The sequence below is a fragment of the Watersipora subatra genome, chromosome 4 (genome assembly GCF_963576615.1).
Source record: "Watersipora subatra chromosome 4, tzWatSuba1.1, whole genome shotgun sequence".
Classification (NCBI taxonomy): Eukaryota; Metazoa; Bryozoa; class Gymnolaemata; order Cheilostomatida; family Watersiporidae; genus Watersipora; species Watersipora subatra.
Genome location: NC_088711.1, coordinates 47215683 through 47243221, shown reverse-complemented (window position 1 = coordinate 47243221; position 27539 = coordinate 47215683). Strand labels below are relative to the sequence as shown.

Sequence of the window (27539 nt, the reverse complement as noted above, 5' to 3'; positions counted from 1 at the left end):
GCGAAATAATAGATGCGTGTAATTATTTTACGCTAAAACTAATCTACACGTCAGAGGGACTGGTTCGGAATTCTAGGAGCGATGATTGTTAGGCCCAATTTGATTGTTCTATACTTCCAGGGATTAAACCAATTAAAACGCCGTGATTGTTATAGGAGAGCGCATTAGTTGGCTTAATTGACCAATGACACACAAGTCGATTTCATACGTCATATATTGATGATTACCAAAACACTTTTGTTTTTTGGTAGACCTGTGTTTGGCTGGCTATATCTCAGCTTCTGGTTGGTCAATCTCCTTGATTCTTTTTTTAGAACATCAGTCAACACCTCAAGATGAATAATAAAGCATAATAATATTATGCTTTCTCTATTCTTTAAAATAAAATTTATATTAATTTACAGCACAGATTTTAGTGTTTGTCTTACTCTGTACTTTGTAAACTGTATCCTCTCTATTTTACACTGATTATCTTGTACATCAAGACTTCTCATTGTTTTTCTGGCTATATATACAAATTTTATTTGGGTTATTCATAAAATTTGTATGTGGGCTATATGTTTGGCTATGTGTATTTATATCAATTGTTAGCCGATTGCTTAGCGCTGCAGGAGTAATAACCTATTGAACTTGAGTAACTTACCTGGACAGCTTCATCTTCATCTTTACTAAAATCCTTACTGAAGCAAAACCCACTTTTTGGACCAGATTAACAATCGTTACTCGTAATGCTCAACAGTGCTAGTTATTAACCCCATATAAGTGAAGTGAACATCTTAACCAATGTAATGACTATTTACTCAATAAATCTGTTGGATTATATGTCGCTAAATGGTTAAGTTTGCTGCCTCTAGATTTGGTGATCCCAAGATTAAATCTAGTGCTGTGCAGATTTTCCATTACTAGATTTTACTTGCTATAACTGGACATAGAGTTTAACAAAAAGACAAACACTGAGATATACATATATCTTAGTGCACAGAGATATACGTATATATCCTACGTATACATATACATATATTTATATATAGATTCATGCGGTTCAACATGTGAAGAGCATACTTTATGCAGCTGTTTTACAACTCAAAATGCCACATATTTTATAGTTTGTTAAACTTACTGGGTGTTTTACCAATATATTGAAATTTAGGATTTACGTTCATTTTGATACCTTTTAATATATTCGAATAGTTTTTATTTGTTAACATGTTTTATATATTTATTTATATTTTGCAACTTGACTAATAAATTTTCTGGAGACAGTTTGTTGGGAAAAAAGTTATCATATAATACAAAGAAGTCGATTTTTTGGCAAAAGCGCAATGCATGCTGAGTGCTTATTTTAATATTATGCTTTCTGCCAGATCAAAGTTGCCAAACTTTTTTGCTAAAACCTGATATCCAGATGCGAGGCAGGGTATCCTGGTGGCAGGGTCGCAGGGCTATCGGCGGCAAAATAGAAACCTGTGCGCCAAGTACTGTCGGAAGTTGTCGGCAGTCAACGCAAGAGTTCATTGCATTTCAACTTTCGCAAGGAGCCGCAGGCACAACCTTCCCAAAATTCAAAGTACGGGTGAAGGTCAGAACTTTTGAAATGGTCTAGCGAGCGGCCATTTTCTATGTGATTATCAGTGACACTTTTTTATGTAAACATTAGCTGCCGACCCTAGCGCCACAAGTGTTCAGCTACGCTAGATTACCTGCAGTGTCTCGTAGCTGATATGGGAACCACATTTTTAAGGCTATATTGCTTGTAGTAGTGCTTTAAATAAAATCACACTACCTCCAACAATCTGTTGTCTATTAAAAATGGCTTCTTCAGGGTTGCATATTTGTAATGTTCAATTAGATAGAAGTATAGCATCACAAGATCATCTTTCATTCACCTCTATTTGTTTATAATTAGTATAAGACCTCTCTATGATTGGATACCTTTTTTTAACCTTTTTTAAACTAAAATTAGCTTTTTAGTTTCAAACACAGTTTTGCCATACTTAACTTGCTATATAATTAACTATTCTTTGTTACAAAACAAAGAACTTGATTTCTAAAAAAGACAGTCATGCGATTGTAAGGCGAGTGATTGGTGCATTGAAAGAAGAGTGGTAACCTCGTGGTAGTTTAAAAATTTGCATGATTGTGATATCAAACGGATAAAAAAAAGCTGTCCTTTCAACGAAGTCAATGGGTCATAGCAGTATGCCTTTTGGTCATTCATAAAAATTGACTTACACAAAATGTTAGTAGACTTTATCAGAAAGGATCTTGCTGGTGGTTCAAATGATAACTAGTGACATCATGTCACACATATTTTTCTTCTGAGCAATTTAATCGCAACCAAGTTTTATGGATTTTAATCTTGAAACATCCTGACAATCAGATCACCTCTAACATAAAAACACTTGCAAATGATAAAAAATATTGATACTTCATGATAAAATTTACTAAAGGTTTTGTGCAAGTTCATCTCAAAGTTCTTACATGATGACCTGGTAGAAATCACCTGTATTGGATGCTCATCACGGCTTTCACTATGACAAATGCAACTGTATATGCCTTGCTACCTCTCATCTCTGTCAGCTTCCGACATCTTGGCATCGATGAGGTAAGAAAATTTATGCAAATATAACGCCAAGTTTAGCTTTTGTCTTTTTTATTTTGTTATGTTAGCTCGCTTGTACTTAAAAGTAGTATTATTTAAAGGTTGATTTGCAAAAAAATTCACATTACAGTTATTTGGTATCAAAAGATTAACCATGTCTTATTCTGTTGTGTTGTAGGTGCAAAATATATGAAAATGTGATTACAAGCTCTTAAAAGCTCAAAAATGACAAATTAATCGCAGCCATCAAGAAAACACCATAGGTTGGAATCTCTTGTAATCAAATTTCCGCATATTTTGCACCTACAACACAGCAGAGTAAGCCATGAGGAACTTTTTGATACCAAATAACTGTACTGTGAATTTTGTTGCAAGACAACCTTTAACCGTTTGGCTGGGTAAAAGCCCTGCAAAAGCAACGCAAATCGTGTAATTTATTTTTGAAAATTCAATAAAATCGGTATTTTATGAACATACATAGTTCAAACTAAAATTTACCTTTTGTACATAAACATTTATTTACATGTGTACTACTACAAAAAAGCTATGACTATGTACAATTGTCTCTGTATATGAAGTGCTTGAAAGCATTTCTTTCGGCAGAGTCCAACGCCACAGGGTAGCCAACACAAGTAGCATCGTCATTCTCCAAGTTACCATAACGATCACTTTTCTCTGCATATTGGAAGACTTCAGAGTTAACAGAGCTACCATCATTGGAATTATTATTATACCGATCAAACAAAAGATCACTAACGATCACAGAATCAAATTAATTTGTATTTTTTAGTTTTGAACGCCGAGCCGTAAGTTGACTGGTTTTTCGAACTTCAATTTTTTCAAAGGAGTCGCAATTTCTTTAGTTTTTAACACCAAGCAAGTCTTCTCAGATGATCGTTTTATATTGTAATTTATCGACTAACATCTTGTCAATAATAATTAAGTCTTACTAGCGTTTAAATCCTTTGATTATTGTTACTAGGCGACAGCTTTATAAACGTCTGCCGAAAGCAACATAAAATTCGTTTCCTCATGGAACTGACAAATGACATTTTGGTCGTTTTCTTAGCCAAAGGGTTAAGTAAGAATAATATGACGTTTATCAGTTTATTAGGCGGTTTTGTTGACTGCTACCTGCCATGCTGACCTGTATGGTTTGAGGAGCAGTATTAAAGCATGTTAAATTCAACCAAGCAATCATATCTATGCATCACTCACCAACCTTTTTGTTTAATGCAGGTGACGGCATCATGGATGAGTGTGTACGGCACCCTTGTGGGCACCTTTGCCCTCCTTCTAATATCCTTCATAGCGGATATGCGCTACTTCAAGAGAAAAACTAGAGCTATTTTAAAGGGCTTTGCAGTTATGTCTATTGTTGTACTCACATTGCTGGCGTGTATACAGAAAGAGTGGATAATTCTCACAGATGAGGCAGTCATTCGTAAGTAGATTTGTACCAGAGTGAGTCATCCAAGGATATTTAGGGGTATTGATTGCATTCTTCATTTTTTTGATTTTAAAATATTCAAATATTGTAAATTAATAGCCTTTCAATTAGGTGTTTGCGGTAGAGTGTAATACACATTTAGGTGTAAGATTAGAAGTGCCGTAGCCAATTGACTGTTAGTTGAGCAGTACAGTAGCCACTTAGCTATTATCTGAGAAGAGCAGTAGCCAATTGACTGTTAGTTGAGAAATACAGTAGCCAATTAGCTGTTAGCTGATAAGTGCATTAACCAAATGAATGCAAGATTGGATACATAGCAGTCAGTTGAATTCAAGTTGATGTGTAGACTAGCTGAGTTGGTACAAGTCAAGATGTGAAATAGCCAATTAACTAAGTTCTTGGATATACAGTAGCAAATCTCATTTAGGTTGAGGTTCTCAGTAGCCAATCGAATGCCATATAAGAGTGAAGTAGTCAATTTATTTAAGGAAGTTATGCTGTCACAAATTAAATGTACACGGAATTGTATAGTGGCCTATTAAAGGCAAACTATAGTATCATGTATAAAATATATATACAATTCAATATAATTATGTACCATGCACTGAAATGAAATTTTAATAATTATATGCAAAACAAAATGTCACACTATATAGTTGAATGAAAAGCTAACTGCGCACTACGAAGCATAAAGTAAGCTGCCTTTTAACAGAAAAGGTTTTTGGTTTATAATTGGCTGTGGTCCAAAATAGCATTCTTTTGTTGTAACTAATAATACTTGTCAACTTATCAGTGCAGTCCATATTACCCACCTGCTCTGAGCTGGCATGTGAATATGCGTATCCAGTACATGAGGGTCTCGCTGGTACAGTCCTCATGCTGGACAACGGAATAACTGCCGGAATATTCTACGGACTCCTGCTTATTCCGGCTCTATCTGAAGGTAAGCATAATATATGTTGCACTACATTTTCAACAGTTGCATCACTTTCCTTTGGATAATTTATTGCTGTTGGCCTTTTCTTTGTTTTCAATGCTTTTTTCCTTTATTCAGTAAAATGGCGTTTTTGGCTGGCTTTTGGATTTCTATGGTCTGGTCTCTACTATTTATATATCAGCCTGCATTTATTTTAAAACCACCCAGTTTTAAGATATATTCAATAATGATAAAGATTTTGAATATTTCTTATAAGCTGTTCCTACTCTATGGTACTTTTAATAATATCGTCTCAAAGGTTTCCATCACAGAAGTTCTCTTACTAAAGATCCTCCTAACATTTTACCACAGCAGCCAATATAATACAAGTTAATCTAATATAATGTAATCTAATATAGTGTTTTTAATGATAATATAATACTGTATAATATAAATATATTATACTAGAAATTCCAATGTTATACAGCCCACGACCAAAGTGATATTGGAAAAAAGGGTACTGATGATTGAGAAATGCAATATTAGCAGTCAAATGGCACTGCAGTGCAATAGGATAACTGCAATGGTAGCTGTAATTTACTAGGTGTGGGTGTTATTATATACAACAAATAGCAATAATGAAAGGAAAAGATTATATGTTTATATCTCTCCCCCTGCAATAGGAGAAATGCAATATTGGCCAATATTAGAAGTAAAATGCCCTAATATCATTAGAATAACCAATATTATTAATATAGTAATAATATAAAACTAATGCACAATCTTGTTTACATTTCAAAACGTCATAGCTAATAATATCAAGAAGTGATATTTATATATATTTTGAGAAAATCTATTTAAAAAAATGTTTGGTCATAACAAACAGCAATAATGAAAGGAAAAGATTATATGTTTACATCTCTTCCGCTGCAACAGGAGAAATGCAATATTAGAAGTAAAATGTACTGATATTATTAGAATAACCAATATTATTAATATAGTAATTCAGTAATAATAGAAAACCAAAGAACAATTTTGTTTACATTTAAAAACGTCATAGCTAACAATATCAAGAAGTATCAAAAAGAATATCCAAACTTAGTACTAGTAATACAGTAATAATAGAAAACCAATGCACAATTTTGTTTACATTTCAAAGCGTCATAGCTAACAATAATCAAGAAGTACCGAGAAGAATATCCAAACTTATAATTAAATATCGTTATAATCTCGTAAGAATTGTTAGAAAAAATATCATCGTCATTTCCTTTACTTACACTTTGTTGGACATCAGTTAGAATACCAAAGTACTCAAAATTTTCTAAAAGGTCAGTTACTTTGAAATCGGCAAAAATGAAACGATTTCAGTACTTCTACGTTAATCACAGAAACCTTCGGCAATTCGACAAGGCCATAGACTGGTAAAAAGTGCACGTTATTTTTTCGTGAAATGCACACGGCTTAATCGTTCTATTCTCTGTCACTCGGCGTTTCAATTTCCAGTCTTAAATTTTATAAAAGTGAAGCTTAGCAAGTTTTAATAACGATTTTCGTCCAAATACATCTGTCTGTTTGTGTATAATCTGATCAGATAGGTAAGTTTCAAGATAACAATGACGGTTTACAAAGACTTGGTAACATATTTAAATAGGCTTATATGTGTTTTGTATCATTATCATACTTTAACGACTTTACAAAACGATGGTTAAATTCGTTGATGAAATTTCGAGACAAGGGTTTTTCTCTATGTTGATGAATAATTTTCGGAAGTTGTGTGCGCATGTGCATTTATCATAAATCTCCCAACCAATCGCTTTGCTCGTGTTTGGTCGTGTGAATATAGGGTGCGTTTAATAGTTCAGAGAATACGGTAGCTGTAAGCTGAGAAGTACAATAGCCAATTAGCTATTATAATATAGTGTGACATATTATAATTTAAATCAACCTAAGATAAGTTATCTTAACTTTTTGACTTTAATCTAATATAATATGATATAACATAGCGATATATGATTACATTAATATCTACTTCAACATCCGAGTGCCTCAACATAGGAGAAATTCAAAAAACGAGCAAAATTCCGAGCAAGTTTTTGCTTTGAGATATGAGACAATAATGAAATATAAGATGGTTGTCGATTTAGCTGCTAGCTGGCCGAGTATGCGAGAGGCTGCTTACGAGAAGAACACTATCACTTAGTGAAAACGTTTTATAAAGGTCAACTAAAGGTGCAAGCGAGGCAAAATAGCCAAGCCGGAAGAATAGAACAAAAACTTAAAAAGAAAGACGCAATTAACATTAAGTGTAGCATAAAAATAAAATTTATTTTTAAGTGTGTCCTTGCTATGATAAATTAATTAAAGTTTAGTTAAAAGTTGATGTTATGTTAGCATCAAAAAAGTCTAAAGTATAACATAACAAGTCTCAGTCTCTCACACCGACTTATTTGATAGACAAGAGAATCGGCATATGAGCTCTGTCCAGGAGCACATTGAGCTTATATGTCGGGGGGTGGCAATAAAATATTAAATAAGAGTGTAATATAAATGAGATGCAATATAGTGTAAAATAATATAACATATCATTATATATAATAGTGTAATATAAATGTGATACAATATAGTGTAAAATAATATAACATATCATTATATATAATAGTGTAATATGAATGAGATGCAATATAATTTAATATAATATAACATATCATCGTATATAATAGTGTAATATAATTTTAATACAATATAATGTAATATAATATAACATATCATCGTATATAATAGTGTAATGTAAACATGATACATTATAATGTAATATAATATAACATATCATTGTATATAATATAACTAAATATAAATGTGATGCAATATAATGTAGTATAATATATATAACATTACATCGTATATTATAATGTAGCTAGCTTAATGCCCTGTGTTGCAAGGGTATTCAAAATAGCTTATAAACAGTTGCAGGTAATGTAGTTGCTTGCCGCTTGCTATTACCCTGGCACATTGCCAATGGCTAATTTGAGTAAGCTAGTTTCCTTATTGATAAACTTAGATATAAGAGACCTAAGAGCAAGATTTAGTGACATTGCGTTGTAACACAAAGTGCTATGCATATTTTAACCTAGATAATGACTCATATTGCCCAATGAATTCACTACAATGGGTTAGTTTATTGCCTTATGAATGGGAGGTTCTGAGATCAAATCTTCTGTGATACCGATTCTTCATAGGTAAATACTAATCAGCTATTATAATAGCTGGAATGGCCAGAAGACAGACTGAGATTTATATATATTGATGTAAATTATTATAATCTAACCTAATCTAATATCATTTAAACTAGTCAAAACCAATATATATTCTATTGGTTTGTCCTCACATTAACTTGAATACATAGTTTTTTTCATTTACAGTGTCTGCAGTAAAAAATCATATGCAGTAACGCTCTTTGATTCATTTACCATTTTTAATTTTATGTGAACTACCATACAATGTATCAAAAATAATTTACATATAATATGTGAGTATATAAAGCTCCATGCTGACCATTTTTACTGTTACAATATAGAAACCATATGGATGACGCTGATATGTATTCTTGGGAGTTGTATCACTCTTCCTCTTCTCATTCTACTCAAGGACGACCTCCGCAGACTTGATCTGGATGAGATAAAAACCTAAAGCTCTAAAGTTGAAGAAATTAGTACAATTTATAGGGTCGTAGACAGAGAGTGGTAATTAGAGCCATTTAGGTCAGGGATTTCTTTACTTGTCTTTTATTGTTACATCTATGGAAGCATAGAATGTTTACATAACCAATGGGTGCCATTTTTCAGGCAACAGCTAGCAAAGTCTTTAACCTCAGGAATGGCCTTTCAACTTGTCTAATAAGCTGACGTGTCTCATTTATAGTACAAACTTTGGATGAGTTGATTACATAGTTGTAACTTTAGAACCAACAATTATAATATATAATGTTTTTCATGATTTTGAATGTCTATAAGAAAGCATTTATTATTAAGGAATTAAATACGTTAGGCATATTCCAACAAAAGCTATATTTATATGTTTTTTACCTGAAGTGTGAATAAAATTCTTATATTTTCTTACTCCTTCCCTTTTATTGGTCTTATTGCTCTAAGATATACTAAAAGAATTTGAAACTCGTCACAATCTGGCTGTTTTTGTTGCAATCTCTTTTAATAGTTTGAGTGAGTGTCTTGTTACGGCTCACTTTTTTTTTACTGCAAGCTGTGAGTAAAGCAACGGATTAGAAATAAGAATATTCAAAAACGGTTCACTAACAAAAATACCAAATAATGAAAAATTAAATTAATACAGCAATGTATCGAGCATTTATAAAATGAAAAAGAGTACAAAGCCATAAAACCACAATATTGTTTAAACTTTGTGCTAGCTGTATAATACTTTGCATATAATGCGATCAATCTTATGTATAAAGTGTACTCTTACGCTCTTCAAGTACCCAACCAAATATAGCTATGAGCAACTCCATCAATAGAAGTACAGCTCAGCTAGAGTACAAACAGAAGCCTTCAGGTAGCTGTAGTTTGATGAGCTGTGTAAATAGGTTCCACAGTTTTCTAGTGCCACCATCTTAGTGTCAAGGTTATTGCATCATCAAGGTTATTGCAGCCGACGTTTTTGCTTTTATTTTGCTAAGGTGCTGACTTTTTTGGCTTTTTACAGCTCAGAACTGAAATGAAAGAATTATCTTAGCTTAAAATAAAAAACGCATATTATTATCTTCATTATAAATAATACTATATTTTATTATTGCAACTGGTGGATATACAGGCTTTGCATTCATTTTTGTTCTCACATCATCAAAACTCCACCAAAGGAAAGTTCTATCTTGCTATCGTTATCAAACACAAATAAATATCCACCGAGTCAGAATTTGGGTTTATCTCTTTCCCTCGATATTGTTTCTTAGTAAACTTAAAATTCAAACTAAAGAACTCTAATATTGATGAGTAATGAGGTATAGAGTTTTCATTTAGTATAATTATGGCTATGATTAATAATTATAGTAATAATAACCAGTAATAATAATAATAATAAGTGGCGCCGACTGTCAGGTGCCAAAATGAGTTGTAAGGAAATAATTAGGAGTGCCATAGTTGGCGCATAAAAATAGGCAACAAAGGAGCCCTGTTAAATCAGTTTATTCCAGTATAAAGATTACCTTATCTAAGATTGCAAAATCAGTTCAGTATAAACATTACCTAGTTATAAACTTTTATGTCTAGCAATGAGTTTAAATCTTCAAATGATTGTTTTGCGCTACGATATTTCTAGTTTGCACAATTTACCATAAGCCATCATCTACTATATTAGTTGTACTAAACTGTAACATCACCATAAGTCATCATCTACTATATTAGTTGTACTAAACTGTAATATCACCATAAGCCATCATCTACTATATTAGTTGTACTAAACCGTAATATCACAATAAGCCATCATCTACTATATTAGTTGTACTAAACCATAATATCACAATAAACCATCATCTACTATATTAGTTGTAATAAACTGTAATATCACATAGGCCATGATCTGCTATATTAGTTGTACTAAACCGTAATATCACAATAAACCATCATCTACTATATTAGTTGTACTAAACTGTAATATCATCATAAGCCACCATCTACTATATTAGTTGTACTAAACCATAATATCACAATAAACCATCATCTACTATATTAGTTGTAATAAACTGTAATATCACATAGGCCATGATCTGCTATATTAGTTGTACTAAACCGTAATATCACAATAAGCCATCATATCCTATATTAGTTGTACTAAACCGTAATATCACAATAAACCATCATCTACTATATTAGTTGTACTAAACTGTAATATCACATAAGCCAGGATCTACTATATTAGTTGTACTAAACCGTAATATCACAATAAGCCATCATATCCTATATTAGTTGTACTAAACCGTAATATCACAATAAACCATCATCTACTATATTTGTTGTACTAAACTGTAATATCACCATAAGCCCCCATCTACTATATTATTTGTACTAAACCGTAATATCACCATAAGCCATCATCTATTATATTAGTTGTACTAAACTGTAATATCACCATAAGCCATCATCTCCTATATTAGTTGTACTAAACTGTAATATCACCATAAGCCATCATCTACTATATTAGTTGTACTAAACCGTAATATCACAATAAACCATCATCTACTATATTAGTTGTACTAAACTGTAATATCACCATAAGCCACCATCTACTATATTAGTTGTACTAAACCGTAATATCACAATAAACCATCATCTACTATATTAGTTGTACTAAACTGTAATATCACCATAATCCATCATCTACTATATTAGTTGTACTAAACTGTAATATCACAATAAGCCATCATCTACCATATTAGTTGTACTAAACTGTAATATCACAATAAGCCATCATCTACTATATTAGTTGTACTAAACTGTAATATCACCATAATCCATCATCTACTATATTAGTTGTACTAAACCGTAATATCACCATAAGCCATGATCTACCATATTAGTTGTACTAAACCATAATATCACCATAAGCCATCATCTACTATATTAGTTGTACTAAATTGTAATATCACCATAAGCCAGGATCTACTATATTAGTTGTACTAAACCGTAATATCACAATAAACCATCATCTACTATATTAGTTGTACTAAACTGTAATATCACCATAAGCCCCCATCTACTATATTAGTTGTACTAAACCGTAATATCGCAATAAACCATCATCTCCTATATTAGTTGTACTAAACTGTAATATCACCATAAGCCATCATCTACTATATTAGTTATACTAAACCGTAATATCACAATAAACCATCATCTACTATATTAGTTGTACTAAACTGTAATATCACCATAAGCCACCATCTACTATATTAGTTGTACTAAACCGTAATATCACAATAAACCATCATCTACTATATTAGTTGTACTAAACTGTAATATCACCATAAGCCATCATCTACTATATTAGTTGACTAAAACTTCTATAACATAATTAAGCATCTAATTTATAATATACATATGTCTAATATACTGGTATACTATGAACTAATGTATATATGCAGGCTTTAGGAAATTAAGTTAAAATGAGAGCTTCAAACTCGCAAACTATGACTCACAGGCTCTGACTCACAGGCTGGGACTCAGTAACCTTTTTATACACACACACTTCTATGCAAAAATTGTTATTAATCAAAGATAATCAGGATTTTTTTTGTTTTCTCAGTTCGTATTAATTGTATCATTACCGAATCATCTTTTATTGTAATTGCAAGAAAACGGACTTAATTTAGCTATTACTTGCTAATTATTTTACATTTACATCTAAACCTTTTACGGATGTTTTATTTTTCTAATTTATTTGACTTGCACAAAACATTATTCTCATGATATGAAGTTTGAAAGTTACAGATGTTTGACAAAGTTTGATGTGTTTGTCTACCATGATGCACCTGTGAGTCATGTCTAGCCTCAGGACACCTATGAATAATAGAAATAAGAGTTGGCACCTGTAAACACGAGTTGCTCAGGTCCCATGGCAGTAAATAGCACTACTACTAGCTACTACTAGCACTACTACTACTGCAAAAGATTAAAAGATTTAGCAATACAATCATTGAGCGCAATTTTTTGCAAGTACAAAATACAATCATCGCATTGTAGATATCTGACACTTGGGAATTAAAAAATATCAGCGATATATGAAGTATTACATATATCAGTACACTGATGTATGTAATACTTCACTGCTAGTGTAATTAGTACACTGACGGTCCCGTGCGTAGTGAGAGATCGTCATGAGTAATAATTGTAGGTATGATTTCTCTTAGCTGTGGAAGGTGGTTAAGTGGCTCAGGTAGGAGTCCATTTGACTTAACATCCAATGACCCGAGTCCCTGTGCAGTCCGCATCTTTTTACCTACGGTAACACTTTTAGCATGGCTTTAGACAGATGGGAGGACATGACTCTTATTATAGTAAAGGTTAGCATCAGCCTTAACAATAAGTTCACTAATCTAAATTAGTGGCTGACCTTGAGTTTAACTGTATTTATAGTCAGTAAACCTAAGATAATTTTTGATATCTCTGCAGTGCTGAGACCATACAAATTGGTAATTTTTTGCATATCGCTAATAACATGTTTTTAATTAAACTGAAGATAATTTATTAAATATAGAAGTGAACTATAGTGGTCACTTTTAGAGAGTCCATGCTGTCACTTTTAGCACGTCAACCTTTAAATAAAATTGCAAGTCAACCTTTAAATAAATACTGCCTGTGGCTAGCAATTGTTGGTAAATTTAACAGTCGGCAACCCAAAGTTACTGAGAACTTAACTGGAGCTGAAAGTATAATACATATTGCCCGATTTTTGATTCTTTCAAGAGATGTAGATTTTGCTTGCAAAATAGTTAAGAAGAGAGAAGAACAATACTCTCAAACAGTCCTTATTACGGATGTATATACATCCATAGCTGGTATATTATACCAGCTTAGCTTGCTCTACAGTGAGGTATTTTCTGAATTTAGATGAGAGGTAAACTAACTTGTTTGCTTTCTGACAAAGAGCTTCAATATGAGGACCAAAAGTCAACTCAGAGTCTAACGTAACACCTAAAATAAAAAGGGTGGGCTGGGATGTTAGAATGTCGCCAGTCAAGCTTATTGTATATTGTTCTGTTATTTTTCTATTAGAGAAAATACATAACTGTGATTTAGCTGAAAAAGGTTATTACCATACCATGTAGAGGCCTGTTTAAGTAACTCTCTCTGAACATGGCATTAGTGAGTCTTCAACAGATGTACCGATGCTAAAAATCAAGGTATCATCTGCATAAGCAAATGATGTAGGATGAGTGACAAGAAAATCATTAACAGCCAGTAAAAATAAAATGGGACCTAGTATAGAACCTTGAGGGACTCCACTATTAATGGGAAGTATAGATGACTTAGAGCCACCAACTTTTATAACCAGCATGCGATTAGATAAATAGGAACAAACTAGTTCAGTAGCGTTGCCTGACATATCATAGTCCTTAAGTTTGGATATGAGTAGATTATGGTTGACTGAATCGAAAGCCTTTTTCATATCTAGAGAGATTGCTGCAATGTAGACCAGAGATTTTCTAATTGATCATTAATCAGCAAGCTTTCAATTTTCGCTGAAGAGTTTTGTTTTTCAGACAGATGCTTCAGACATTTGTAGAAAGAAGTTGCACTCTCAGAAGCCTTTTTTGAATAATACTCTTTTTTAGCTTTCCTTATTTAAAGGAGCACATAGTTTTTGAATTTATGATAATGTAGTATTTGATTTTTGGTCACAATATCCATGGACTGATAAAAATTTTTGTAGTTTTGATTTTTCAGATTACCTAGTCATACCAAATTGTGGTTAAGCCATTCTTTCTTTGGCCCGTGAACTCTGATTTACCTCAGAGGCAGGTGATCGTTAAAGTCTGTGTATATATTGGACTCCAACAGGTCCATTTTCCTATTAGGAGATATTGTACCATCTCTTGCTATTTGAAGCAGTGGAAGTCTCCTAGTAGCTTCATAGAAAATGTGTGGGTCAAATTTACTATATACCCTGGTCTTAATAAGTTTTCTTCACATCTGACTTTTTTGACCTGTATATGTTGCTACAAGAAATGTCGCATAGTGACCAGATATAGAGTAGTCACATGTGAGTATTTTAAAAAGCTCAACATTTAAACTTTGACTAACATAGCTGTAGTCAAGAAGAGACTCTTTACCAGTGCAACTAGTATAAGTAACCCCAGTCGAGTGCTGGGATAAACCTAGAACATCTAAAGTGTCTTGAAGCAGAGATTTTTCATCGCTTTTGACATTCCAGTTAATGTTCACGTCTCCTACAATCACCAGTTGTCCATTTATCATAGAAGGAGAAGATAATAATGTAGAAAACTGTAGCAAAAACTGGGTTTTGTTTGTATCAGGTGTAACGTTTAAGTTACCAACATTAATAGACTTTGAATTTCCAGCCAGGTTCTCAATCCAAACGAAAGAATCACACAATTTAGACATGGCAGTGCTCAAGTGTAGAAGTATTTTAAATTTAATATTAAAGCAAACATAAAGTGTGGTGCCACAGCCTCTAGATTTTGTCTCTGGCTCACAGTCGCGTCTAACTATGGAAACACCAGCTAAATCAACTAAAGAGTCAGGTATGCACGGTTTAAGCCATGATTCGTTAACTGAAAATATATCACAACAATCATGTAGCTTAAGACTCTCAAAAAAATGTTTGGATTACATCATTCGTTGCATGTTAGCGGCGCTGTAAGTAGTAGGCTACGTTTATTTAACAGTAATAACAATCAAGTGTAGGTAATATAAATAATATATATATTTATAACTGTTACATGTAGATATGGTTGCTTTTTTTACAGAATGTACCACATGATACAACTCAGGATGCTACATTCAGTACAAGGACCCCAACACTCAAGTTGCAGAGCAACGCAATGCTACACTAAAACATTTGAAAGTTCAGTCAGCTACATGCATGAAGCAAATTTCTTTGAACATCTCAGTCTTTCTGTCATTCCACAATGCTATTGCTATAACTAATATGAGTGATCTTTGCAATGCTGATGACAGTCTTATAAGAAGGCTTAAAAGTTTGTGATAACTCCAGATTCTGGTGGAGTGAAAGCAATGACTGTTGCTACGCTTATGATAAACCTTCTGCAGTCTGTTCAAGGAACAGACTGCAGTATATTAGTATCAAATAAAAATTCACCCAGCTACTTTCATGGTCGGAAAGAGTTGCGAAGGGGTTTTTGACTGTCGCTAGATATTTTTTAATGATATGGTTTATTGAGATACCTACATATATTTTATGTATTGCTGTTGATGAAAGTTTAAGTGTTGTACATGTAGTATTAAGCTTTTATATGGAGCATCTGTAGAGTTTTTTGTAAATTCACATTATGGCAGAAGTAGTGGAATCAAAACTACTTCCATTTTCTTCCCATATCTTTAAGCTTACTTTTTGTATCACTTGTTGAATTGTGGGAATGAGATCTTCATATTTTTGTCACAAACAAAGCATACACTTTTCATTATGTAGTAGTATATACTTTGCTTTGCATTGGTAGACACAAATGCTGATGTATTCATGTTGCATTTTCATGTGTGTTCATCCTATAATATACCACTTCAGCTTTACTGCGCTTATTTTTATCATACTACTATAATATAAATAGCTAAATGATACAAGTTTACTACTGGTTTTCACTTTGCTTTTGGATTAATCTGACTAATCTTCACAGTGAGCTAATAATACTCAAGTAAATCATATATTATTATACACTTCTGATACTCTAAAAATCATACAAAATAAATGATAAATGATTTTGTTCTCTGGACAGGTTCACCAAGTACTTACCATTAACTATACCATACCATTAACCTTGGAATTAGTTCTAAGATTAACTCGATTAATTCAACATTAATTTGCAATAATCGCTTAATCTTTATTACTTGTGTTAAAAACAAACAATTTCACTTGTCAACTTATTACTATGAGTGCCTTTCAAATTACTTGGATTAATATAATAAACTCTTTATTTTATTGGTATTTTATTTAGCAATTTACACATCCTTTTCATTAACCCAATAACTGATAAAACGCCTTCAGCCGCCCTGACATAGGCGAGTTTCAAAGCTTTGTAGCTCTCATGATATTTAAGTTAAAATCTTGAAAAACAGCTCAAGTTGAAGAAAAATCTCTATTCTACAAGATACAGTTTTGGATTTATGTTCTGCTTACAGTGAATCATGTTTTATAAGTAAAAAGGCAGAGGTAAGTTTGATCTTTCAGAAAATTTCTAGGAGCTAATAGGTTAAAATGCTGAACATTTTTTTGTCATAAATTGGCCCAAATTTAATGATTTATCATGATAAAGCATCTACCGAGTCACAAATTTACAAAGGGTATGACTTTTTGATTATGCATTTCAGCTAAAGTGAAAATTCGCATAAAAAAGAAAGGATGTTGTACAATAATGAGCTGTAATCACACTTGCCTCCCAAACATGTTTGCTTTCTATGCACATGAGAGTGCCATTGGCATGTATACTGCATATAATAGTGTGGCATGCATATTTATACAGTAATACTTCAACTTACGAGTGCCATAGTTTTCCATAGTTTCCAATTTTTCCATAGTTTGTGCATATGAGACTGCATATTTTATTGAAAATATGTAAAACTTATATGCAGTAATACTTCAACTTACGAGTGCCCTAACGTACAAGAAACTTGAGATACGAGCCAGCTTTCAAGCAACTTTTAGAACTAACATACGAGCCATGTTTGAGATACAAGCACTTGAGTCAGTTGTCAAGTATGCCAGAAGTGTTTTATGAGAACGGCATCACTCTGTATTTTTAACTGATCAGGTTATACTTTTGAACCGCGTTTTTGTGCGCGCTTTTCAGTGCAGACTTAAGTGAATTAAAAGTACTGTGCATAGACCGAAAGTTTGCCAGTAAAATGAAAGACAATGGGATAATGCAAAGAAAAAGCAAATGATAACAATTGACATTAAACGGAAAATTATTGAAAAATATGCGAGATACGTATGCGTGATTGAGCTAGCTCAGCAATATAACAGAAATACATCTACAATTATCAAACAGAAGGATTATATTAACGTCATTTAATTCGCAAAAGAACTTACCATAGTTTCTAAACGGTGCAGCGATCTTCACGACTGCTGATGGCATTGGATAAACAATTGGCCGGTGACGGCGTAACTGAAACGATGCTGTGTGAAAAGGCCGGTGCTATCTATCGAAACTGTAAAATAGACATTTGGACAAGTTGGCTAGTGATCGTGCATTAACCCTTTGTGACGACACCTGTGTTCGTCCTAATCGCAACATGTTGAAAGGGCGACAAAGGCAAACGTCCTTAGATAGGTTTATCTTAAAACGGCCGGCTAGTCGTGAAAGCGAAAAAAAGAAAAAATTAGCTACTAGGCAAAAAACATCTAACTATGAACGCCGAAGAAATTTTAATTACGTTAAAAATAAAAGTTAGCTTTTAGGTTTGCTTCTACGTTTATCTTTTAAGACTTTGATAAAATCCAAATTAATCAAAGTCAACTGTTGTAATGAAGGATAACTTATATCTCCCTCCCTGGCAAATGTTACCCTTCACTGCTATTGTATGTATTTAATTTTACATTTTAATTAATCACATTTCTTTGTATTATATTTTATTTGTTGCTTTTTGAAAGCATGTGGTAAGTTAGGACAATAACCAACATGCTCTTTCTGTTACAATATCTTGTTTTGAGTGTTTTATTTGCATTTTTTTAGAGTATGGAAACCAATCTGAATAATCTTGATCTGTACCATCCATTAATAATTAATGGATGGTATGAGAAAGTGAATATTGTCCTATCGACTTTACTCCTGGATATAAAATTCCACTAGCTTATCCTGACAAGCTTTTTTTCTCACCCAAGAAACAAAGCTTGTCACGATAGGCCAAATTTCTACATATATGTATTTAATTAATATATCATAATGCTGTTGATCTACATGTACATTAACACTGACACAGTATTTTCCATTGACACCAAGACAATTATAATCTGTATATACCCCTGTATATATTATAATATATACATGTACATATTATAATATATACATGTATATATTATAATATATATATAATCTGTAACTGTAAGCAGTTAAGCCTGATTAATTTTACGAAACAAAAATTTATCAAATAAAAGAACAGTGCCTTGCTTCGTGTCCAGCTTTTTATCACTTCCTATTCGTGCTCTTAGCAGCATTGCCATTGTTAAGCAGAGAAAGGTTGTACAGCTAATCAAGGAGTTCTCGTATTTAACTGCTTGGGCTAAGACGCTTTTGCTTTCTTGTCACAATAAATGAAACCGCTACTCTTGGCAGCTTTGATCTGAAAAGAAGACATGTATGCCTACTCGGTTCTCAAAATACTAACACTCCTTATAGACTTGTACCTGTTTCGGGAAATTTGAAGTCGAATGCAGCCCTGACATTAATAAAGCTAGTCTTCAATATGCGATGTGTAAATAAATATGATAAAATCCACATATGTTTTTGTGCCCAACTGAGTTATATTATAATAAGCTCATCAAATTGAACATTTAGCCAACTGACTGAACTGTTAACAGCATGTATAACATTAGAGAAAGAAATGAATAACCATTACGAAACTAGTATATCGTATTACAAACATGATTTTAATCCCTTCAAAGAATAATCTTCGATTAGAAGACAGCACTAACAAAAAAATATTTTAAATTGACTGAATTGGCATGAGTATTTTACCACTTGAAAATATAAAACTAATACCAAAAATATGTACTTGTAATCCTTGTACTATGTAATATATATAGCCAAGGATCTCACGATATAAAACCATATAAAAACTATATTAAAATCAACCTAATGAGTAAAATGTGTTTAGAGTCCAGAGTTCAGACCAATGTCCATCCTACTCTATGACCGCACGGGATTGCAGCCAATGAAGCCAGTATTTCCTTGATAGAAGTAGGTTTAAGCTGCTTATCTCTTTTGTACATAACACATCTTTTGGGGCCCTCTACAAATACATATGCATTATAATTAGTGACTGTGGCTGCAATAGAATGAACTATTAAATTAATGGTAGTAAGTCATCTAGCTTACCATTCTTGGCTCGCGAAATGCCACATAAGGATGTCTCCAATTTTCGCTTCAAACCGATAATACTCTAAAGCTCTGGATTCCATGTCGTGCGGGCAACATGAATATTAATAATACCTAATAATCTAATCATATATTCGGGAGAATTAAGAGCAGCAGCAATTGTTACAAAATAAATTAGATTAAACATGCTCATCATAATACAGGATTTGGTAACATAACATGTTGTCGAGACAGGCTAATCTTACTTACGTGGGAGATCCATTTACTAAATGCCATGGCATACACCCCGCAGTCAAACCCTTTTGGCTGTGTTGGTACCTGAAAGTAATAAATGCAATATTTTCTACTTGACAGGTTGAGTAGGAGAAAGTGATATGTTGAGGGATGGACACAAAATATTATTTTATTGTCTAAATGTATATTGGTAATGATATAGAAAATTAAGGCAAGCATAGTAATAATAACATTATTATAAACATTTATAATGTTTATAAACATTTATAATAATAAAATTAAGCGAGACAACCAAAAAACACTCATTTAATATTATTGCATTACAAACATTGCATTTTTCATTTATCAATTTGTAGAATGTATTTGTAGAGTGCTAACTTGATTTATTGATACAGCTAGTATAATATAAAAATAACTAATAATTGTCTTCTTATTGATCAGTGAAGGCCTTGCTTCATAGCCAAGTTTAGTGTATATACTGAAATAATTAAAAAATATATATTTGATAACCATAAAATAGAGAGAGACGGCACACTTTGAACAATGTATTTATACCATCCTAAAAAGTTCTCAATTTCATTGCAGTTACCGGTCCCAAAAATAGAGAGCAAAAAATTCAATGATCGGAGACAAATACTAATGGCATGATTTTGTCGCAGAAATAAAAAAGAAAATATCAGAGCGATAGAGGAGATGAGGGTGCAGGAGGAAAATAGAAGGATACCCAGGTGAAAATGCTGTGGTACAGTTTAGAGAAAAGCCAAAGTGTAGCCTGAAAGAGGAAGAATACACTGACATAATAAGATGGCAATTGATGACAGGACCGCCACCAATCTCAAATCACGGCAGACTAGATGAGAAAAGTTAAACAGATGCTCCTGCCAAATTGAGGCATTTTCAAGACAAAGAAGACTAGCCATACATAGTTTGGGCCACTAGACATACACAAATACTTCAAAATGTAATAACTGCAGTAACAGTTCACAAACAAACATTTAAACTCTCATCTCATTAGTTTGGTAGACATCTCCAGTTTAGTATTTAAACAATCGAAAATGACTATTGTGCCTTCCATGAGAGCAGCAACAAACCAGTAAAACCTAAAATCGTAGCATGTAATTGCTTTAAATCATGTTTACCTAATTTGCAGCAAAATATCACACTGAAGCCATAACTTAAAACAAAAAAATAGGTCAATCTGTAAATACTAAATAGTGACTGTTTCATTTTTACAAGCAATCACTCTAACGGTTCACAGTACCATAGCTCACACTGGAGTGTGAGTGTCTAAGCCTGATCAAAATGCTACAAGAGGAATGCACTTGGCACAAAGCGGCAGTGGTCTAGGTATGGACTAGTGGACTAGCAGTCCTGCGCCAAGCGGAGTTTAGTTTACTATACGTGACACAAGCATTATGGACGCACCTAAATTTGAAATTATATTTGCAGATCAGAAGTTAGTTTATGAAAAACGATAAACAAATATTGTAGTATATTCATCTTTACCCTGGATTGCAGATTATCACTGCTCTTACTCCTTCACAGGTCAGATCTGGAATTGCATCACTGCTGCAAACACAAACATACAGCTATCCTATGCGTCTGATGAAACATTGTCAAGATACTAACATATAGGTTTAGTTTATTTTGTATTTAGGACTATCAAAGCCTCATACTCGACCCCACACATACCCGAGAGACTAAAACCGAAATTCAGGAACAGGACCAAATCCTGACCCATGCCTAATAATGATGTACCAGTCCAGTAGCACGCATGGTAAATGATGATACACCATACTGCTGTATTCCTTCCATATAAATGCATTGAGTACAAAAGGAGAAATCAACGTCATCACACCACTACAATAAGATAGCCACAAATGTTACTACAATGTCAACTTTGGTTTAATTACGTACTTCTCATAGTCATATATATAGGGCGATAGAAATTTCCACTGGCAACTCCTTTGACCTTGCAGTAGACTACAACCCAGACTCACAAGTCACAAAGCTATTGATGATAATTAACTTGACTTAAAATTAAATTAAGTGAAAAAAGAGATTATTTTGTCATTGTAAAGTCATATATAACAAGTAAATACAAACACAAAACTTTGATTGCAAATAACAGCGAACATCACCTACATGTCACATAGATTCCTAAATTCTCTATAATAGTTTAGTAAATCATTCAAGCTAGTTTTCGTCATTTTACCGAAATAGAAACTATTGTCATAAGATACTGACTGTCATCGTTGCAATTTAGGATAGCAATAAGCTTTGTTTATTCAGTCTTACCTTGATGTCAGATCCATGAGGTCATGAGGTCACTGTCAAGCCACTCATCAGTGTCCAGCAAAGCCAGTGACTTGCTAGGAATGGAGAAGCTTCCTGGAAACCTGATATTATTGGATAAGAAAAGTAGTGTACGTCCAATGCGACCATACAATGATAAGCTATACCTAAGGATCTCTATGATCATGAACTAACGGATATCGGGGTCACCAAGATAATGGCACTAAACTAGTGGATTGTATTATAAGTCGTGCAAGGACAGTAACAAGAACAGTGAACATCAATAGAAATGTAAACCAACTATATGAAGTAGCATAATGAGAATGTTAACATTCAAGTATTCTGAACTCCGAAATGATACTCAGTAGAAGCAATAGCAACTTAGGTAATGCATGCATACATACCTTACATAACTAGTACTAGAAGTTGTGGGCTTAAAACAGACAAAAGCATAAGTAGTACATCTTACCATACAGTTCTATTAGGTGTATAAGACAGAACATCATAACCCTTTGGTCCAATTTCATTTTCGTATTATTCTTAGTGATTGTTTAACTAGAACTGTTTCCAAAATTCTTGTAGTTGGATAAAAGTAATCGTGACGAAACCTGACTAAATTTCGGATTGATTGACATAGCATGACATAGTGTCAAATACCAAAACTTTCAGTTGCAACACACATTTCAATAAAGCTGCCAATCATCACCAAAGTGTGCTAATTAGACACAATTCGTCAAGATTAACAGCGTTACAGGAAGCAAATACAGCTGAAGACATCAAGTGTACAGCTGAAGACATCAAGTGTACAAGTGTTCCAAAGTCTGAAGCCTGAAAATCAATGCGCAGTGCCCACTACCTGTCAACAAAGAACAACAACAAGAAAATATGGCATTTATTACAAGAAAGTGTTGTACCATTAGATCCTCCTGGTCAGTATCAGCAATAACCTCAATTGGCTCATCCAAAACAACTTTAGGAGTTTCTAACTTCTATAAAATATGACAGAAAAACAACACCATTGTTCCCTGAATGCACGTATAAGTATTCAGACTGCAACATTATATATCACATGTAGGCCTATTAGGAATTACTTGTATCTAGATATATAAAATAAACTATAAATAACTATGGATTAGTATTACTAAAATAAGAGTGCTCAACAATATGAATAATACTGGAGCAAGCTATGTACTAATAATATATTTTAATAGTATAAAGTAAAATATATTATTAGTATATATATATATATATATATATCAAACATATATTTATATACATATACAACTTGTTTCCTTCAATGTCAAATGTCATGTGGAGGTAAATTGTCGGATTTCACCTTAGTTAGACTAAATATATGAAAGTCTTGTAACTCGCTGGTTTTGTAATTCGTTATGGAACATAGAAGACCTTTGCAAAAGTGCTATATTATATACTAATATTTTGACTATTGACTCTAACTGTACTAGTCATCATTTGGATTCTTTTGATGACTAGTAGTCACTCACTAGTCAAAATATTAGCATAGAGTATATATACATGTATAAATACAAAAAAGAAATATGCTTCCAATTAAACTTGTTATCTACTTGATACGAACCTTTCTGTAAGTAGAGTAAGGTATGAGCACCATAGCCAGAGTTTCTGCATTATGCACATATTTACCATCTAGAAACATGTCAATTCAAATACATTATTTGTTGACAATATTACCATTGGAAGCTAAGAAATAAGAAAAGTATTTGTTTGAAACACAATATTCTTTCGGAGAATCTTAAAAGGCTAGTAACTTTTTAGCTAAAAACATTATTTCAGGTAATATAATTTTTTTACCTATCTTCTCTTTAGGTTGAACAAAAGCAACGATAGCAGGCCACCAACGTGGCCTACACTCCTCCATTCCCCAGATGCTCCTAGCTTTCTCTGTAAAGTAAACAGAAAAAAATTACTACCATCTTAATGAAAGGCCGGAGCTTTACCATTTGATCACCTTGCATAATTATATATGTCTATGTATTGATCGTAATGTATCTATTGTTATAAAATAATTAGAAAATAAAATAATAATTATATTCATTATATAGAAATGAGTCATAATGGATTGTAAAATATAACAATGTGGCCGTACTTGGATTTACTGCCTGGCTGACCAAACGCCTCTTTGTGTCCAGGGATAAAACATCAACCTCATGATTAGAATACATGTGTGGATGCTGCTCGGCTCTGCCTGCTCCATTATCACCACAGGTTGAAACAGCTGATGCAGGTTCTGACAGAACCTGCATCAGCATATCACTTTGCTTGAGAAACTCCTCACTGCCTGTAAAACAGTACAAAAAATTAGCTTATACAAATATCAGAGTGGTATTTTGAAGAACTCATAATTGGCCAAACACAATGTAAACTAGATATTATTGGCTTCCGGATTAATTCCTAAAAAAAAATAAAATGATTGCTGATAAAGAAAAATTTAATTGACAAGAAAATCATGCGAAATTTAAAACGACATTCCTTTGCAACAAAATTGAGAGCGATGAGAAAGAAAATATGGCAACACAAAGGATCGAACTCCAAACTTTTAACTTTAGTGGCAAACCATTTAGCCAGGGTCTGGCTCTCTGGAGCTAGACCCTGGCTAAAACCCATTACCAATTGCCAGAATTGGCCCAAAATAAATTTAATTGGATTATTTTCAAATCAAATCACGATTTGATTGATTTGGCGAGTTGATTTGGATGTAAAACACCATCGGCTTGATTTGATTTGTGAATAAATCAATGATTAATCAATGATTTTAAAATGGTTTGATATTTTGTTCAAATGATGTTTCATACAAACTATATTTTTTAAGCTGCTAATAGCAAGCAAGCATGGCAGACTTAGGTTATTACTCAACAAATGGACTAAAACTCAGGTCTTGACACAGTTTGCAGTTTTATTATATAAAAAACCAATCATGCCAAAATGCTAAGTTTGGAGTTAGATCCCTGACCTTGGAACCCTATTTTGAAAAAAAAACTTTCGATGGCACAGCATAGGCCACAACAAACTGTAGAGAATTAAAAATATCCTATTGTTTCATAAAATACGGTGCTCGCAACTTCAATGGTTCTTCAGATGAAGATGATTAAAAGGATACAGTTTTTGCTGTCAATGCTGCCGCGTGTAGCCCCTATGTGTGCAATGCTAGTAGTTTTAAGCTCTTTGCTCTGGCGGGTCCTGTGATCACCGAGACGAACGTTCTATGAAATAAAAATAAAAGCATTTTTGTTGCTTTGTATCTGCCTAACCAGTTAGCTTCAATGTTTTATTTTGTCAGTATTCTTTCTAAGTGGTTAGGCAGATATAAAGCAACAAAAATGCTTGAAGTACCAAGACTGTTTCTCAAAATAGCCTCGAATAATCTTTGGCATAGATAAACTCTTACCAGACATCATAATTTAGCTGCCTATTCTGACAACAGCTAGACAAGGCAAGTTCCTCCTTAGCACCTGAAACTATAATATTATAGTTTCAGGTGCTAGGGAGGAACTTGGCTTGCCTTATTGCTATTTAGCAATAAAATCAAGAAATGTATTTTACTTTTCAACTCTCTACAGAGGAGAAATGAACAGTTACAATAACATTTACATGCATATGAAAAAGATTACCTGTTACTAAATTGTACAGCAAATTTATCATACATAGTTGTCGTTGAAATTGTAATGGCGTAGCCTACAGGGGCTAGGCCTGCAACGATTTTTGACAAACCGATCTGATTCGATACGATTCAATTCGATATTTGTCCACTAGAAATAGAGAGTTGAATCAACTTAACAAACCTCAGTAACATAACTGATTTTGCATAGTTATTGAAAAAAGGGCTATATTTTTTACGTTATCTATAACAAACTACCATGTATGACATACATAATACCATCTTTGTTATAAAATCGAATTGGTTTTTGAATCGAATCGATAAAATTTTCTCTTTATCGAATCAGATCGAATCGTTTTCAAACTTTTCAAACGTTTTTTCGTTTTTTATACAGCACAAAGCCGTTATGTGGCTTGCCATATTTTTGTAATATGATTAATAATTGATGGTGCACAAAATGAACTTTTCAATTATTATTATTACCTGTGCAGTTCTCAATGAATATGAACCATTTTCTAGGAGACCGTTGCTGCAAGTGGTGTGCTCCCCAGTGAAAACCGTCATTGGACAACCACATAGTTACAAAAACACTAATCGCTTTATTAACTTCATTTTTTTCACTTTAACGATGTAAAGACCAAATGTTAGACCGTTACTATCCTGTTTCCACTGCACATACCGTAGCCTCCGAAAACTATCTTCACTTTTTTGGGCAGAATCCAAAATTGGGGCAAATATTCCAGAGACCAATCCGGAATGGTGTAAACAAGTCTATATAGCATTCTGGTTTATGCTCCCAACTGGGCATGTTCCGGCCTGTGAGAAACATAGTCCTAGAAAGGTCAAGATAATTGCATTTCCATACGTACCCACTCTAAAACAGCTTTCAATGTCCATTTTTCTTTCTTTGACTGCTTTTTGTACCATGAAAAAAAATATATATAATTGTAAGATTTCCATTTATTCGAATCTGCTACTGTGAAAAATTTTATATCAAAATACCTATATTTTGACCAGCAGGGTGTTGGCTAAAATATTAGTCTTTTAATATAATAACCTCGTGAGTATAAATATACATCACAAACTAGCAGTACTTCCAGTTATATTCATATTTATTTGTAATAAAAAAAGAAGACTAATAGTGAAGTCAATATAAACTACTGTTAACATACGTGGGTGTCAATAGATGCAGAAGAGACAGCCAATCTCTTGCGGTACCTATTTCCGGTAGCCATATTTCTGTCAAAAAGGTTTGCCATGGTTAACGATAAACACAAATCCAGCACTGGATAGATTTTAGATGTTTTATATAAACAGCATATAGCCAAGGACTCACCAACCAGAAAAGTACCAAACATATGCCAAGATTGTGATGAGTATAATCTCCATATATAGAGGATTTAAACCACAAAGCAGAACCAAACAAGTGCCAAACTCCTGAGAAATATAAACTGCACATAGCCAAGGACTTTACAACTAAAAAAGTACCAAATATGTCCCAATATCCTGATGAGTACAATCTCCATATAGAGAAGGATTTAAACAACAAAGCAGAACCAAACAAGTGCTAAACTCCTAAAAAATATAAACTGTACATAACCAAGGACCTTA

At 33.1% G+C, this 27539-nt stretch overlaps 1 long non-coding RNA gene across 1 annotated transcript; it reads right to left on the bottom strand.

Moving 5' to 3' along the window:
- Positions 1-20016: 20016 nt before the first annotated feature.
- Positions 20017-22398, bottom strand: LOC137395155 (uncharacterized). The gene is made up of 3 exons (XR_010978452.1): positions 22298-22398; positions 21506-21568; positions 20017-20083 (listed from the first exon to the last, which is right to left on the bottom strand). It is a non-coding gene; the product is annotated as an uncharacterized lncRNA (long non-coding RNA).
- Positions 22399-27539: the final 5141 nt, after the last annotated feature.